Below are 12743 nucleotides of genomic sequence, written 5' to 3' on the forward strand. Positions count from 1 at the left end.
TCTTTTAATTTTAACGATGGTATATATTTCAACATACATTCACAAATATACTAGTGATCCCAACTCATGATTTCACAGATGATGATTGCTAAGAATGAAGTTAAGTAGAAAAAAGTGAGTCCATGTAAAGCTCAGTTGAGAAAACCATTACATAAATGTTAAAATGTATGTGAATATGAATATGGCTGAAGCCGTGAAGGTGATTACATAAAAGGCCAAGCATGAAAAATAGTCCTGTAGGTCTACAGTGTGGGCACCAGAGCAGACACCATACTCCTGCCTAATGGTGGAAGAGCTGTGCTGTCATGAGATTAGTCAGGAAGAGTAAATGAACCGAGACCAGGAGGAGAGGTAGAAAGCTGCTGTCATAAAGGAACAGGCATAGTGATGGCTTGCACTACAGTGGAGGCAGCAGAAATGTTGAGAAAGAAGTCTATCAGTGAGGTCATGGAAAGAACACTGTCCTGCATGTCAGAGGACTTAGATGTTGGTCCAACCTCTCTTCCAATTAAACCTCCCCTTATTCCTACAGGTCTCAGTTTGCTTCATCTGTGGAATGGAGATGGTTTCCTGTGTGAGCATGAAAATTTCTCCCAGCTCTGAAGACCTTTGATTTCGTAAGAATCATTGTGAAGGTGTGGGCTTGGCAAATGGATGGAAAGATGAGCAATGGGAGAGGAAAGAATTGAAGAGGACTGTGAGGTTTGAAGAATGGGTAACTAGCATCATTCACAGAAATGAGAGGGACAAGGGGTGAGAATAATCGGGAATCAGTGGGTGAAGAAAGACTGGTTTGGATCTGTTGCAATGGAGAGGCCAATGACATTTCTTTGTGATGTCTAACTGGTCCGTGGACAGAGAAAAAGGTGAAACTTTGTTTACTTGTCTGTAAAATAGGAATGAGGTGATATATAGAGATGTGGGGATCGCTTACATAGAGATAGCAGGTGAAACCATGGAAGTGACAAAAACTCTCGGTAAGGAAAGGGAGGATAAAAAATGCAGTTAAGGGAGATAACATTTGTTGTGAAGCTACTACGTGCTATGCACATTATCTATTTTATCTCATTTAAACCTCACAAAAATCTTGTGGACTATGGGTAATTCCCTCCATTTTATGTGTTAGAAAAAAAATGATGCTCAGCAAGGTCCCAGATTGCATAAGAATTAACATATTGCTCAGATTTGAACCAGTCTCTCTGACTCCAAAATCTACATGGCGCTGGTCCAATGTGAAACATTGACAATGAGAAGGGATGAGGACACAGCCTAGGAGTTCTCAGAAGGGTGGAAGAAGAACCCTTGAAATTTTGATAGTGCGAGGTCAGTTCAGCCAAAGCTGGACAGAGGGGAAGGAGGGAAAATCATATTCAAAATTGCAGAGAAGTCAAGGGGAATAAGAACTATAAAAAAATTGGGTCAGTGGGGAGATTGAAGGAGGCCAATTATGCCACCTCAGAGGTTTCTAATATATTGATTGGGGTGAACCTGAGAAGGAAGGGTGCAGATTATGAAAATGGTAATTATAATACTAAATATATACTGAGCACTTAATATATGCCAGACACTTTTCTAAGTGACTGATATGTATTAACTTTTAATCCCAACAACAACTGGCTTATTGAATGGTTTAGGCTCAGTAGGGTTCAAGGCAGGAAACAGTTTTATCCTCTCCTGATACAGCTTTTCAGTCACATCCCATCATTTCTCCATGACTACTTCTGGATGATATGTTGGGCAAATCTCCTAACTTTTTTGGATCCTTTTCAGGTACTGTATTAGAAACTAACATCCATACATTAATATAATGGATGCCATTTTGTAGCAAAAAATGATGTTCTTTATATAGTGACATAAAATACTAAAGGGGAAAAAGAGCAGGAGAGTGAATACCATAAACTATATGTAATAAAAAAGAAAGCATATATATTCATATTTAATTATGTATGCACTAAATATCACTTGGAATATCACCAAGGAAGAAATACAAATATTTGCTGATGGGAAGGAGAAGTTATTGGCTGGAATAACTGTAGAGGGAGGGAAACTTTTCACTGAATATCTTTTTAGTCTCCTTGACTTTTAATCTATGTGAATGTATTACTATTGATCTCAGTCGGCTATTGCTACAATAATGATGTACAACAACCATCCTCAAACTCAGGCAATATGCTTTGTTTCTCATGCTCATGGGCAAGTGGTTCGGCTGAGTGGCTCTGCATCAGGCTGCAGTTGTTCAGGTTGCCTGTAGTAGTTTGCAAGGGACTGAATATTTGTGTCACCCCCTCCACTACTCAGATGTTGAAAGCCTAACCTTCAATGTGGTGCTATTAAGAGGTGAGGCCTTTGGGAGGCAATTAAGTCATGAAGGTGGCGCCTTCATGAATGAGTAAAGGGGACCCTAAAGAGCTCACCCTCTTTTGCCCATGTGAGGATACAATGAGAAGATGACAGTTTGCCACCTGGAAGAGGACCCTGATTATAAGGGCACCCTGATCCCAGATTTCAAGCCTCTAGAAAAGCGAGAACTAAATTTCCATTGTTTATAAACCACCCAGTCTAAGCTATTTTGTTATTGCAGGCCAAACTAACTAAGATATAGCTCTACTCCATTTGTCTCATTATGAGGTCCCAGCTGGAGGGGCAGTCTTTCTGGGGCATGTTCTTCTCTTAGTGAAGTCAGGAATTTCCAGAGGGTGACAGAAAACACTCATGCTTTCAACTGCAGGCCTGGGCTTGGAATGTTCACATACTCACTTCCAACCCAATGCTTAAATAAGCAAGGCAGCATACTCCTCCAGAGTTAAAGGGGCGTGAGTCATTGCTGAACAATGGTCTACCTGCCTCTTTAAAAAGTATTTTAAGTCCACTTGAGCCTAAGATCAAAATTGTAATCTCTCATCCAATCTCAGACTTCTCCCTTCCCCACTGTGGCTCAGCAGATCAGGCTTGACCCATATTTAGAAATTTATGGTAGGCGTCGGGGGTGGTGGTTCATGCCTGTAATCCCAGCACTTTGGGAAGCTGAAGTAGGTGGCTCACCTGAGGTCAGGAGTTCAAGACCAGCCTGGCCAACATGGCAAAACCCTGTCTCTACTAAAAATACAAAAATTAACTGGGTGTGGTGGTGCACGCCTATAGTCCCAGTTACTCAGGAGGCTGAGCAGGAGAATCACTTGAACCAGGGAGGCAGAGGTTGCAGTGGGCAGAGATTACAGCCACTGCACTCCAGCCTGGGCAACAGAGCAAGACTCTGTCTAAAAAACAAAAAACAAAAAACAAAAAACAAAAAACAAAAAAAAAACAAAAAAAGGAAAAAAAAAAGAAGTTTATGGTAGGGAATGGGACTATGCTAAGTTTCTTTTCTTCTCTCCCTCCTTCCCTCCTTTCCTTCCCCACTTATTTTTCTTTCTTCACTTTTCCTACTTTCTAACCTTCAGATACTACTAAAATTTCTGGCTTCTTAAAAGTTGGGTATAAGAAAGAGGTATAATGAGAAGGGAAGAACTATTTCTTTTTTAAAAAAATATTGCTTTAAAAATTTTTTACTTTAAGTTCTGGGGTACATGTACAGAACATGCAGATTTGTTACATAGGTATATGTTTGCCATGGTGGTTTGCTTTACCTATCAACTCGTCATCTAGGTTTCAAGCCCTGCATGCATTAGGTGTTTGTCCTAATGTTCTCCCTCCCCTTGCTCCGCACCCCATGACAGGCCTCAGTGTGTGTTGTTCACCTCCCTGTGTCCATGTATTCTCATTGTTCAACTCAAACTTAAGAGTGACAACATGTGGTGTTTGGTTTTCTGTTCCTGTGTTAGTTTGCTGAGGATGATGGCATCTAGCTTCATCCATGTCCCTGCAAAGGACATGATCTCATTCTTTTTATGGCTGCATAGTATTCCATGGTATACCACATTTTCTTTTTTCAGTCTGTCATTGATGGTCTGGGTTGCCATGTCTTTGCTATTGTAAATACTGCTGCAATAAACATACATGTGCATGTGTCTTTATAGTAGAATGATTTATATTCCTTTGGGTATATACCCAGTAATGGGATTTCTGGGTCAAATGGTATTTCTGATTCTAGATCCCTGAGGAATCACCACACTGTCCTCCACAATGGTTGAACCAATCTACATTCCCATCAACAGTGCCAAAGTGTTTCTAATTCTTCACAGCCTCATCAGCATCTATTGTTCTTGATTTTTTAATAATCACCATTCTGACTGGTGTGACATGGTATCTCATTGTGGTTTTGATTTGCATTTCTTTAAAGATCACTGATGATGACCTTTTTTTCCATATGTTTGTTGGCCACAGAAATGTCTTATTTTGAGAAGTGTCTGTCCATATCCTTTGCCCACTTTTTGATGGGGTTGTTTTTTTCTTGTAAATTTGTTTAAGTTTCTTGTAGGTTCTGGATATTAGACCTTTGTCAGATGGGTAGATTGTAAAAATTTCCTCCCATTCAGTGGGTTGTCTGTTCACTCTGGTGCTAGTTTCTTCTGCTGTGCAGAAACTCTTTAGTTTAATTAGATCCCATTTGTCATTTTTGGCTTTTGTTGCAATTGCTTTTGGTGCTTTTGTCATGAAGTCTTTGCCCATGCCTATGTCCTGAATGGTATTGCCTAGGTTGTCTTCTAGGATTTTTATGGTTTTGGGTTTTACATTTAAGTCTTTAATCCGTCTTGAGTTAATTTTTGTATAAGGTATAAGGAAGGAGTCCAGTTTCAGTTTTCTGCATATGGCTTGCCAGTTTTCCCAACACCATTTATTAAATAGGGAATCTTTTCCCCATTGCTTGTTTCTGTCAGGTTTGTCAAAGATCAGATGGTTGTAGATGTGTGGTATTATTTCTGAGGTCTCTGTTCTGTTCTATTGATCTATTTGTCTGTTTTGGTACCAGTACCATGCTGTTTTGGTTACTGTAGCCTCATAGTATAGTTTGAAGTTATACAGTGTGATGCCTCCAGCCTTGTTCTTTTGGCTTAGGATAGTCTTGGCTGTAAGTGCTCTTTTTGATTCCATTTGAAATTTAAAGCAGTTTTTTCTAATTCTGTGAAGAATGTCAATGGTAGTTTGATGGGAATAGCATTGAATCTATAAATTACTTTGGGCAGTATGGCCATTTTCATGATATTGATTCTTCCTATCCATGAGGACAGAATGTTTTTCTATTTGTTTATGTCCTCTCTTATTTCCTTGAGCAGTGGTTTGTAGGTCTCCTTGAAGAGGTTGGGAAGAGCAAGTTCTAATGTCTTTGGGGTCTTATGTGTGGCCCAGGGAAATGTACTGGTTCTGTGTTTCATGAAAGACTTTGTGGGTTCTTTTCAGATTCATGGCAGAGACCTCATGCTGCATCGTGCCTTGTTATAGGTGATGCACCTCTGAATAACTACACCTGGCTCCTGTTTCTGGTCTGCTTCTCCTGCCTCTACAGAGACTTTTAGTCTATTCCATCTATTGGGTGGGAAGTTTTCAAATACTGAAGACCTGTTGCTGTATGCAAACTATAGGAAATAAGTGCCCTTACCTGTTGTTGATCAAAGGGTAGCTTGTATCCAGCGTGCTTATTTTCACTGTGTTCACAGAGGCAACTCAAGCCACTCATTCATCATTACACTTTTCTAGGTGAAAGTCAGGTACCAGTTTTAGCATTCCTAAGGTTTTCTTGAAACATTTCCCCAATGTGGCATGATAGTAAGGAAGCACCCCATTCCTTCAAATGCTCAGCTCTAACCAGCTCTTTCCAAACAAATTATCATCTCTCTTTCCTCAGTTTGTATCAAGCCTTTTATTGCACAGGTTGGAGATGGATAATGGGTTAAGGGAGTGGATGGTATCCAGAAGCTTGGATTCCAGACACAGCTCTACCACTAACTATATAAGTGACATGAATGAGAATCTAGTACAATACCATTTTTCTAAAGAAGAGGAAATTGAGGCTCATACACTTTTCATAATTTGTCCTCTTTCATCTGATAGTGGCAAAGCTCTGCCTTAGAATTTGTGTTTCTACTGAACCAAAGTAGCAAGTATCTCCCTATGTTTAAACAATCCTGTCTTTGTGATTTAAGATCCTTTCTTCTTCTTCTGTTTTTGGCAAAGACCAAATCAGGAGAACAGCTGGATACCATTTTTTATTTGGAAACATTATAAATAAAAAGCCTTCCAAACCTTCCCCAAGAGTTAGAATTTCTTTAGAGTCTGGAACCTCAGAGACTCATTTTAAGTCCATTCAAACTACAAAATACTTTGGTTCTGAAGATCTTCTTCTGAAAGACCCCAATAAAGATATCTCCTCACAGCCCATTCTTCAATTAGTCCCTCAGTGGGACTGGAGGGAGATCCACAGAGCCAGCTGGACTTTGAACTTGTGATTCCTAAGGGAAGGTATATTTCAACCCTGATACTTAGATTGCAGGCTCTTTTCTCTGTTAGGAGTTGTATTATTGAAGTAAAATAACATTCTTAATTCTGAATGTCGAGTTCTTAAATGAGAACATACATCTTATTTTTTCTATTTTTGGAAATTTAACATTCATTAAGTTGTTAACCTTTGAAAACTTCTATCCTCCCACTTCCTTGTCTGTCAGCCTAAATCTCCCCTCCTCTCTGTCACAGCCTCTTTCCTTAGAAGGATATATTCTGCTCCTTTAGTGCTTCATTTCTCATGCTTCTCAGCATTCCCTACATTGCCCTTTCTTTGAAGGCTCCCGGATGTGAATTCGCATACCCCACATTCACACGCCCAATTCAGATAAAACAACAAAGTCTATTGTCTTCTGAGAAAAATTCTAACTCTCCTCAGGTACTGTAGGTGTCTCATTTCATATTCCTGCTTGAAAATATAAGAGGAACCCTGAATCATGATCTTGCATTATGCCTCAGAGCAGGCCTTCTTAAAAGTACAATTCCTTCCCTAAAGGAAATGAGAGAGCTATTTAAAACAAGCAATCAATCCATTTAGAACTCTCCACAATCTGAAGAACATTTCTTACAGTTATGAATAGAAGGAAGAGAGGCAACGAATTTTTTAAAAATGGATTTAAAAGGAGACTTTTGAGCCCATCAGCATTCACTGAGTCCAAACATAGAAATTCAATTCAATTTATCATGTAGAGAAAAGATTAATCACTTGCAGGAATCTTGAAATTCGTATGTTGCCTTCAAAGTTGTTAAATGAGAATCATTTCTAATTACCACTATCTGCTCAGTATTAAACTTTTCTACATAATTTGATTGTCTTGCTGCAGCAAGAGTCATCTTAAGTTCCATTTTCTCTCAATCCCCCAAATCCAAGTCCAAAGATACCTACAACAGTTTTTCAGAGGGTTCAAGTTAATCTCTTCTTCTCTTGAAAAGCCAGCACTTTAGAGGCCATAACTATGTCACATGGGTGTCTAGTAGTGTACTTATCTACTGCTTTTATCTTTTTTAAACATTTTATAACCTATATGTAAGAGTAAGGTTAATCTTCTATAAACATTATTTAGGGAATGCCAATTCTATGTGCATTCTACCTACTACATCTTGTAGCTATTTTGTAAGCCAAATATAAATGCCCTGCAGGACTACCTTTCAATTGCTTGGTTTTGGTGTACCTTTTCTTTCTTTCTTTCTTTTTTCTTTTCTTTTCTTTCTTTCTTTTTTTTTTTTTTTTTTTTTTTTTACTACTCAACATTTGTTTCTCTGGGTGACATCATCTCAATTTGGGTACAGGGGAATCTGCTTGTTCTATTGCATGATCTACTGGGACTATCTATCAAGGTGTCTTGCCCCTGCTATAGCCTATGCTAAAGTCTATGATTCAGTCCTTTTCCCTGGAATTTGACAAGTGCAGAGTGACCGAAAGCCTGAAAGTGGCAACCAGAAAGTGGCAGAAGCTCAATTATCCCTGAGGAGGTTGTCCATCTTTCCTTGCACTCTGGACTTCCAATTTTGCTTTGATTCATCCTTGTTGAGACTGTTCCTTTAGATTTCTTTACAATGTTGTCAGCTATTCACTATCCTTCAAGTAAACTTTGTTTTCTGTTTAAATTAGAGTTGGATTTTATTGATTACAGTCAAAGATATCTGACGGCACTGGCCTCAAATATCCTCCAGTTAGTTTTCCCACCTATGGTCAAGACCAGGGTGGGCCCTTTTGTGGCTATAAATGTACTCTTTGGTCTTCCTAAAATTTCTTCCTTCTTCTGGCTACTGAATCTACCCTTTTCATCCTTTATGACATTTCTTTAAGCTTCAAACTTTTTCACGAAAACTAACATGATTTGACTTTCTCCATTAACATCCCTCCAGAATTTGTTTAGCATTTATTTGTTACTTGCTAGATCCCAACGTTGCCTTTTCCTGCACAGAGAAGTACGCTCAGTTTTGCATCAGGATAAACTGCCAAATGTTCAGCCAATTAAAAATTGAGCCACAGTAGATCTACTCTTGACTTTTTGGTAAAATAAACCAAAGAAAACTTACTGATTAGACCAGTTGTGAATCACTGCTATCAAATGTAAATTATTCACAGGAAAACCATTAGCAACATTTCTCCCATCAAAAAGCAGGAAATAAAATGTAGCAGAGACAGGGGTGAATCTAAGCAGATGTTTAGTGCACAGAGTTTATTTTTTGATCTATTCCAGCAGAATAAAGCTAGCAAATGATCTTAGTATCTCAGTGACTTAACACAACAAAGGTTATTTCTTACTGATGCTCCGTGTCTGATGTGAGTTAGCAAAGATTTTTTGTACATCATAACCTGTCCAAGACCCAAGTTGGTGGAGGTGTCCTGTTGATTAACAGTACTTCTATTGCAAAGTAAATAATGTGGCCACACTATCATTAAATTGGGCAGGGAAATGAAATCCCTCCATGTGCCTAGAAAAGGCATATTATACATATTTGATGAATACTACTAATGAGGGACTACTCTAGATGCCTTACCCCTTATTCATAGTCTTTTCTCCTCATCATGCTCAGCATTCTTCAGCTTAGAACTGCCCACTTCATTCCAGGCATTTTTTTTCTAGGTCTCAGAGTTGATGTAACTAAGCTGTTACTTAATCTTCACCAAGATATTAATTGATAATGATAACACATTGAATGGAGAGAGCCTCTATAGTTTACACAGCATTCCTCTATAAATGATCTCCTTTGACCTTCACAACCACCCAGGAACATGGGTGGGGCAGAGTGTATTAATTCCATTTTATGGAGCAGAAGGAAACAATGTGCCTGACCCAAATTCACACTGATAGAGCTGGGACTGAAACAACGTATCTTTCCACAGTAAACCTGTTGCTGTGTTTCTGTGTGTATTTTGCCACGCTGCACTTACACAGTTAACAAATAAGACATGTGGCCGCTATTAATTTTATTGTCTTATACAAGTGGAAGCAAAGAAGATAGAAATTCCCTCCAGAACTAAAGACATGAAGCTGTAATGATAACAAGGACAGCCTCTCTAGCATATTATGACTAGTGGAGGGAGGTCTTGTCCCCTGTCCTTGTACATACCACAGGGGTGGCTGCCTGCTTTTCTACCCCCTTCCATGAGTAGTTTGAGTGGGGAACATGAGTGTATGAGTGTGAGTCTCATTGTTAACTGACTAAAGATATGAGAGAGGGCCATGTAGGTGAGAACTGTTTTAAAGGAAAGCAAGTAATTACTCTGATGTTACCAGAAAAATGAGTGGCTACACTAACTCCTGTGCATGGTAACAGTTTCTACCTTTTATAGCCAAAGAATGGCAAGGCATACATTTTTAATATCCACTTTTCAGGTTAGAAAACCGACTGAATGTAGGTCAGTTTAATTCTGGAGTCACTAGGAGGTAGCGTGTTGTAAAAAGTTATGGTAATTCCCTGTCCTGGAATTTCCTGTTTCAGACAGGTGTCAGTGTATCTCAATTTCTGGATTTGAACATGGAGTCTCTGTCACCAGGGGAAAGGGAAACAGTGTGACTGTGGCCCAGGGCTTGGCTGCTTTATGCCATTCACTTTCCTTGTCAACCTCTCAAAGGCATGAATTGTATTACAGGAACACATTGTGGATAGTACAGAAACTTCAAGGTGACAGGGAAAGAACAGTTGCTGTATAACTGAAAATTTCACTAAAAAAGCCTATAAGACAGATAAAAATGTGAAATTGTCTAGCAACATTTGCCCCTGAATATCAATCACTGTCAATCACTAATAAACTTTTCCAATAACTCAGGCTCGTTTTGATTATTTTCCAAGGGGGATTTGGGTCTCTCAGGCATGCAGCACACCTGCAGGCAGGCCCCTTCTGGTGTTTGCCTACAGGAAGGTCATTAAAAGGCAGTGCAAATTAGGGCAGTTCCCCCAGCAGCAGCAATTAACCTTCAGGAACCTGGCAGGCATAGGTGTATTTAGGACTGCAGAAACCATTAACCTTCTCATTATTTAAAGGAGTGAACAGTAGGAGGAAAAACTAAGATCTTCTTCTCTATCTCTCTCTTCACTTCTTCATCCCTCCCCTGTGCCATTCCTTTCTGTTTCATTCATCCTATGGCTGTCTTTGAGATGTGGAGACTGCCCTACTCACACTGCAAACACTGTTGAGGGATGGAGGCAATTGTAACTTGCTGCCACCTTAATGCCATGGGAGGGGACTGGCAGGTGGTTAAGCGAGGTCTTTTCTGCTCTGGCTCCACCCTGAGGAGTCCAGTCTAGGAGGAGTTGGTGCTTGTCCTAACGCCTCCTGGCCTGGTTCCATGTGGTGGCAGGTGCTACTGATGCTTGTTACACATACAGTGCCCCTGCAGGTGCCTTGTGAGTGCCCATCCATCTCCTTACCATCCTTGTCTCCCTGGCTCTCTGGAAAAGAAGGAAGCCCGCCCTCTCTGCAGGGGAGAGCACACAGCAAGTTGGCTCATCCGTCATTGCTTATGTCAGGTCCAAGTTGTGGATGAATGTTCAGAGACTGACACAGCCTCGGTCAGAACTGACATAACAATATTCCTTTTCCCTGTTAGCTAGGAATTTCTGATTGGGAACAAAATAATATCTACAACATTAAAAATGTTAACACTCCAGAAATAGCATCTTATTTTAAATATCTGTTCATTCTGATGTCTATTAGCTGAGATAACTTACATTTGAATCTTTATGTACAAAAATGTATCTTTGGGGCTTAATTTCACTTTCAATTAATGATGTTTTCTTCTAGAAAAGCAGCAGTGAACATAAAAGCATGGGGCAATTGTTCTTGAATCTCTTCTACCAAATTCCGTTGAGGTATATCATTTAAGATGGAGAGAAAAAAAAACCAAAACAAAATTGTTTAAAAAACTAGGTGCTGTTATTATAGTTATAAAACAATCCCTAGGTTATTAGGCAGCAATATGAAAATCAAAACTGGCAACATGTTTGTGACTGTCACAAGAAGACACCTATGAAATTATTCTAAGGAGACAACTGATTCAGGATTTGATGTGGGTTCTGGCAAAGGGAAGAGATGCCAGGATTGCCCCAGCCTCTGAGGAAGCCTCTTTAATTTAAATGTGCATGCTGTGATGCAGCTGTGCTGATGAATGCATATTTATTGGACCTGGATAGGAGGCAAATGCGTAACTAATTAAACTATCCTGGCATCAACAACTCTGGCCAAAACTCCCTTTTTAAAAAGCATCACTGTTTAAAATGCATTCTGGAAGCAAAAAGTTACCACTCAGAACCGGTTTGCAAATAATATCTCTGAAGGAATGCGATGGTAATTTTACTTAGATTAGAAAAATAGTGTTTAGAAGTGCCTTTAATTTAGAGGTGACTTTATGAAAGTTTTTGCCCTCTAGCTGAGACTATTTTCTTAAGGACAAACTGTCTAGAAAAATTGTAGAACAGAATGTTAGAGCTCATCTAGTCCACTTTTTCCATTTGCAGCCACAGCAATGGAGCACAGAGAAATGCCTAGGATGTGAACTAAGTAAGCTTCTCTGTTTCCCAACTTTCATTACATTACTACTAGCCAGTGAAGAACTTTATAATGCTGATCTTTAAAAAAAAAAAATACAACTATTTAACAAAAAAGTTCTTGAAATTTGTTTCTTTACAAAATCTGGGCAAGCTGTAAGTGGCCCTGGCCAAGAAGCACACAAATGGATGAGGCTGGACAGCAGTGGGATGCTGGAGCCCTGTTATTGCCTATACTTTGCGACATGCTAAATGGTTCAACCTAGGCATTTATTTCATCTGTACTATGCACACTTTGGATTTTTCATTATCTAATGATGAAGTATGCATTTGTATTTCGAGGTTGAGGAGGAAATTCAAGTTTTGTGGGTTTCTGAGGCACAACAGTAAATAACTCTTCTCTTTCGTGCCTAGATTCTGAACTAATCAAGAAACAAATCAGCAGTGAGCTAATGGAGTCCTGAAAGATCATCTTTACTACTGATAAAATCCAAACAATATATTCCAGAGTACTTTATTTGAATGGGCTGGCTGAGCTGACTCCCAGGACCCAGTGGGCTTAGTCACTAGTTACAAGCAACTGTGACTTACGGTGAATGGGCCTGTGGCAGGCCGGCCTGCTCCCTAGAAGTAAGAGCAGAGACAGGGTCCCAGCAAATTTTCTGATGTGAAAAGTAACTTCATTTGCTCCTTATGCCTTCGCCCCTGCTGGTGAAATGAAAGGCTCTATAGGCTGAGGAAACTCTGTGTCTGGGTAAGGGTGGAAAGAGGAAGCATTAAGACTCATTAGAGAAGTTATACACAGTGAA

The 12743-nt window shown here is 39.5% G+C and overlaps 1 long non-coding RNA gene across 2 annotated transcripts in view; it reads left to right on the forward strand.

The window, feature by feature from the left end:
* The window catches only part of LOC106999127 (uncharacterized), a 318273-nt gene that overhangs the window by 171698 nt on the left and 133832 nt on the right, over positions 1–12743 (forward strand). Inside the window, exon 3 of one of the 2 annotated variants that reach the window (XR_013395494.1) lies at positions 533–617. This is a non-coding gene — a long non-coding RNA (uncharacterized LOC106999127). Of the gene's footprint in view, positions 1–532; positions 867–12743 lie in introns of both variants that reach the window. The other variant, XR_001445826.3, reaches the window with a different exon arrangement.

This window comes from Macaca mulatta, chromosome 7 (genome assembly GCF_049350105.2).
Source record: "Macaca mulatta isolate MMU2019108-1 chromosome 7, T2T-MMU8v2.0, whole genome shotgun sequence".
NCBI classification, from domain to species: Eukaryota; Metazoa; Chordata; class Mammalia; order Primates; family Cercopithecidae; genus Macaca; species Macaca mulatta.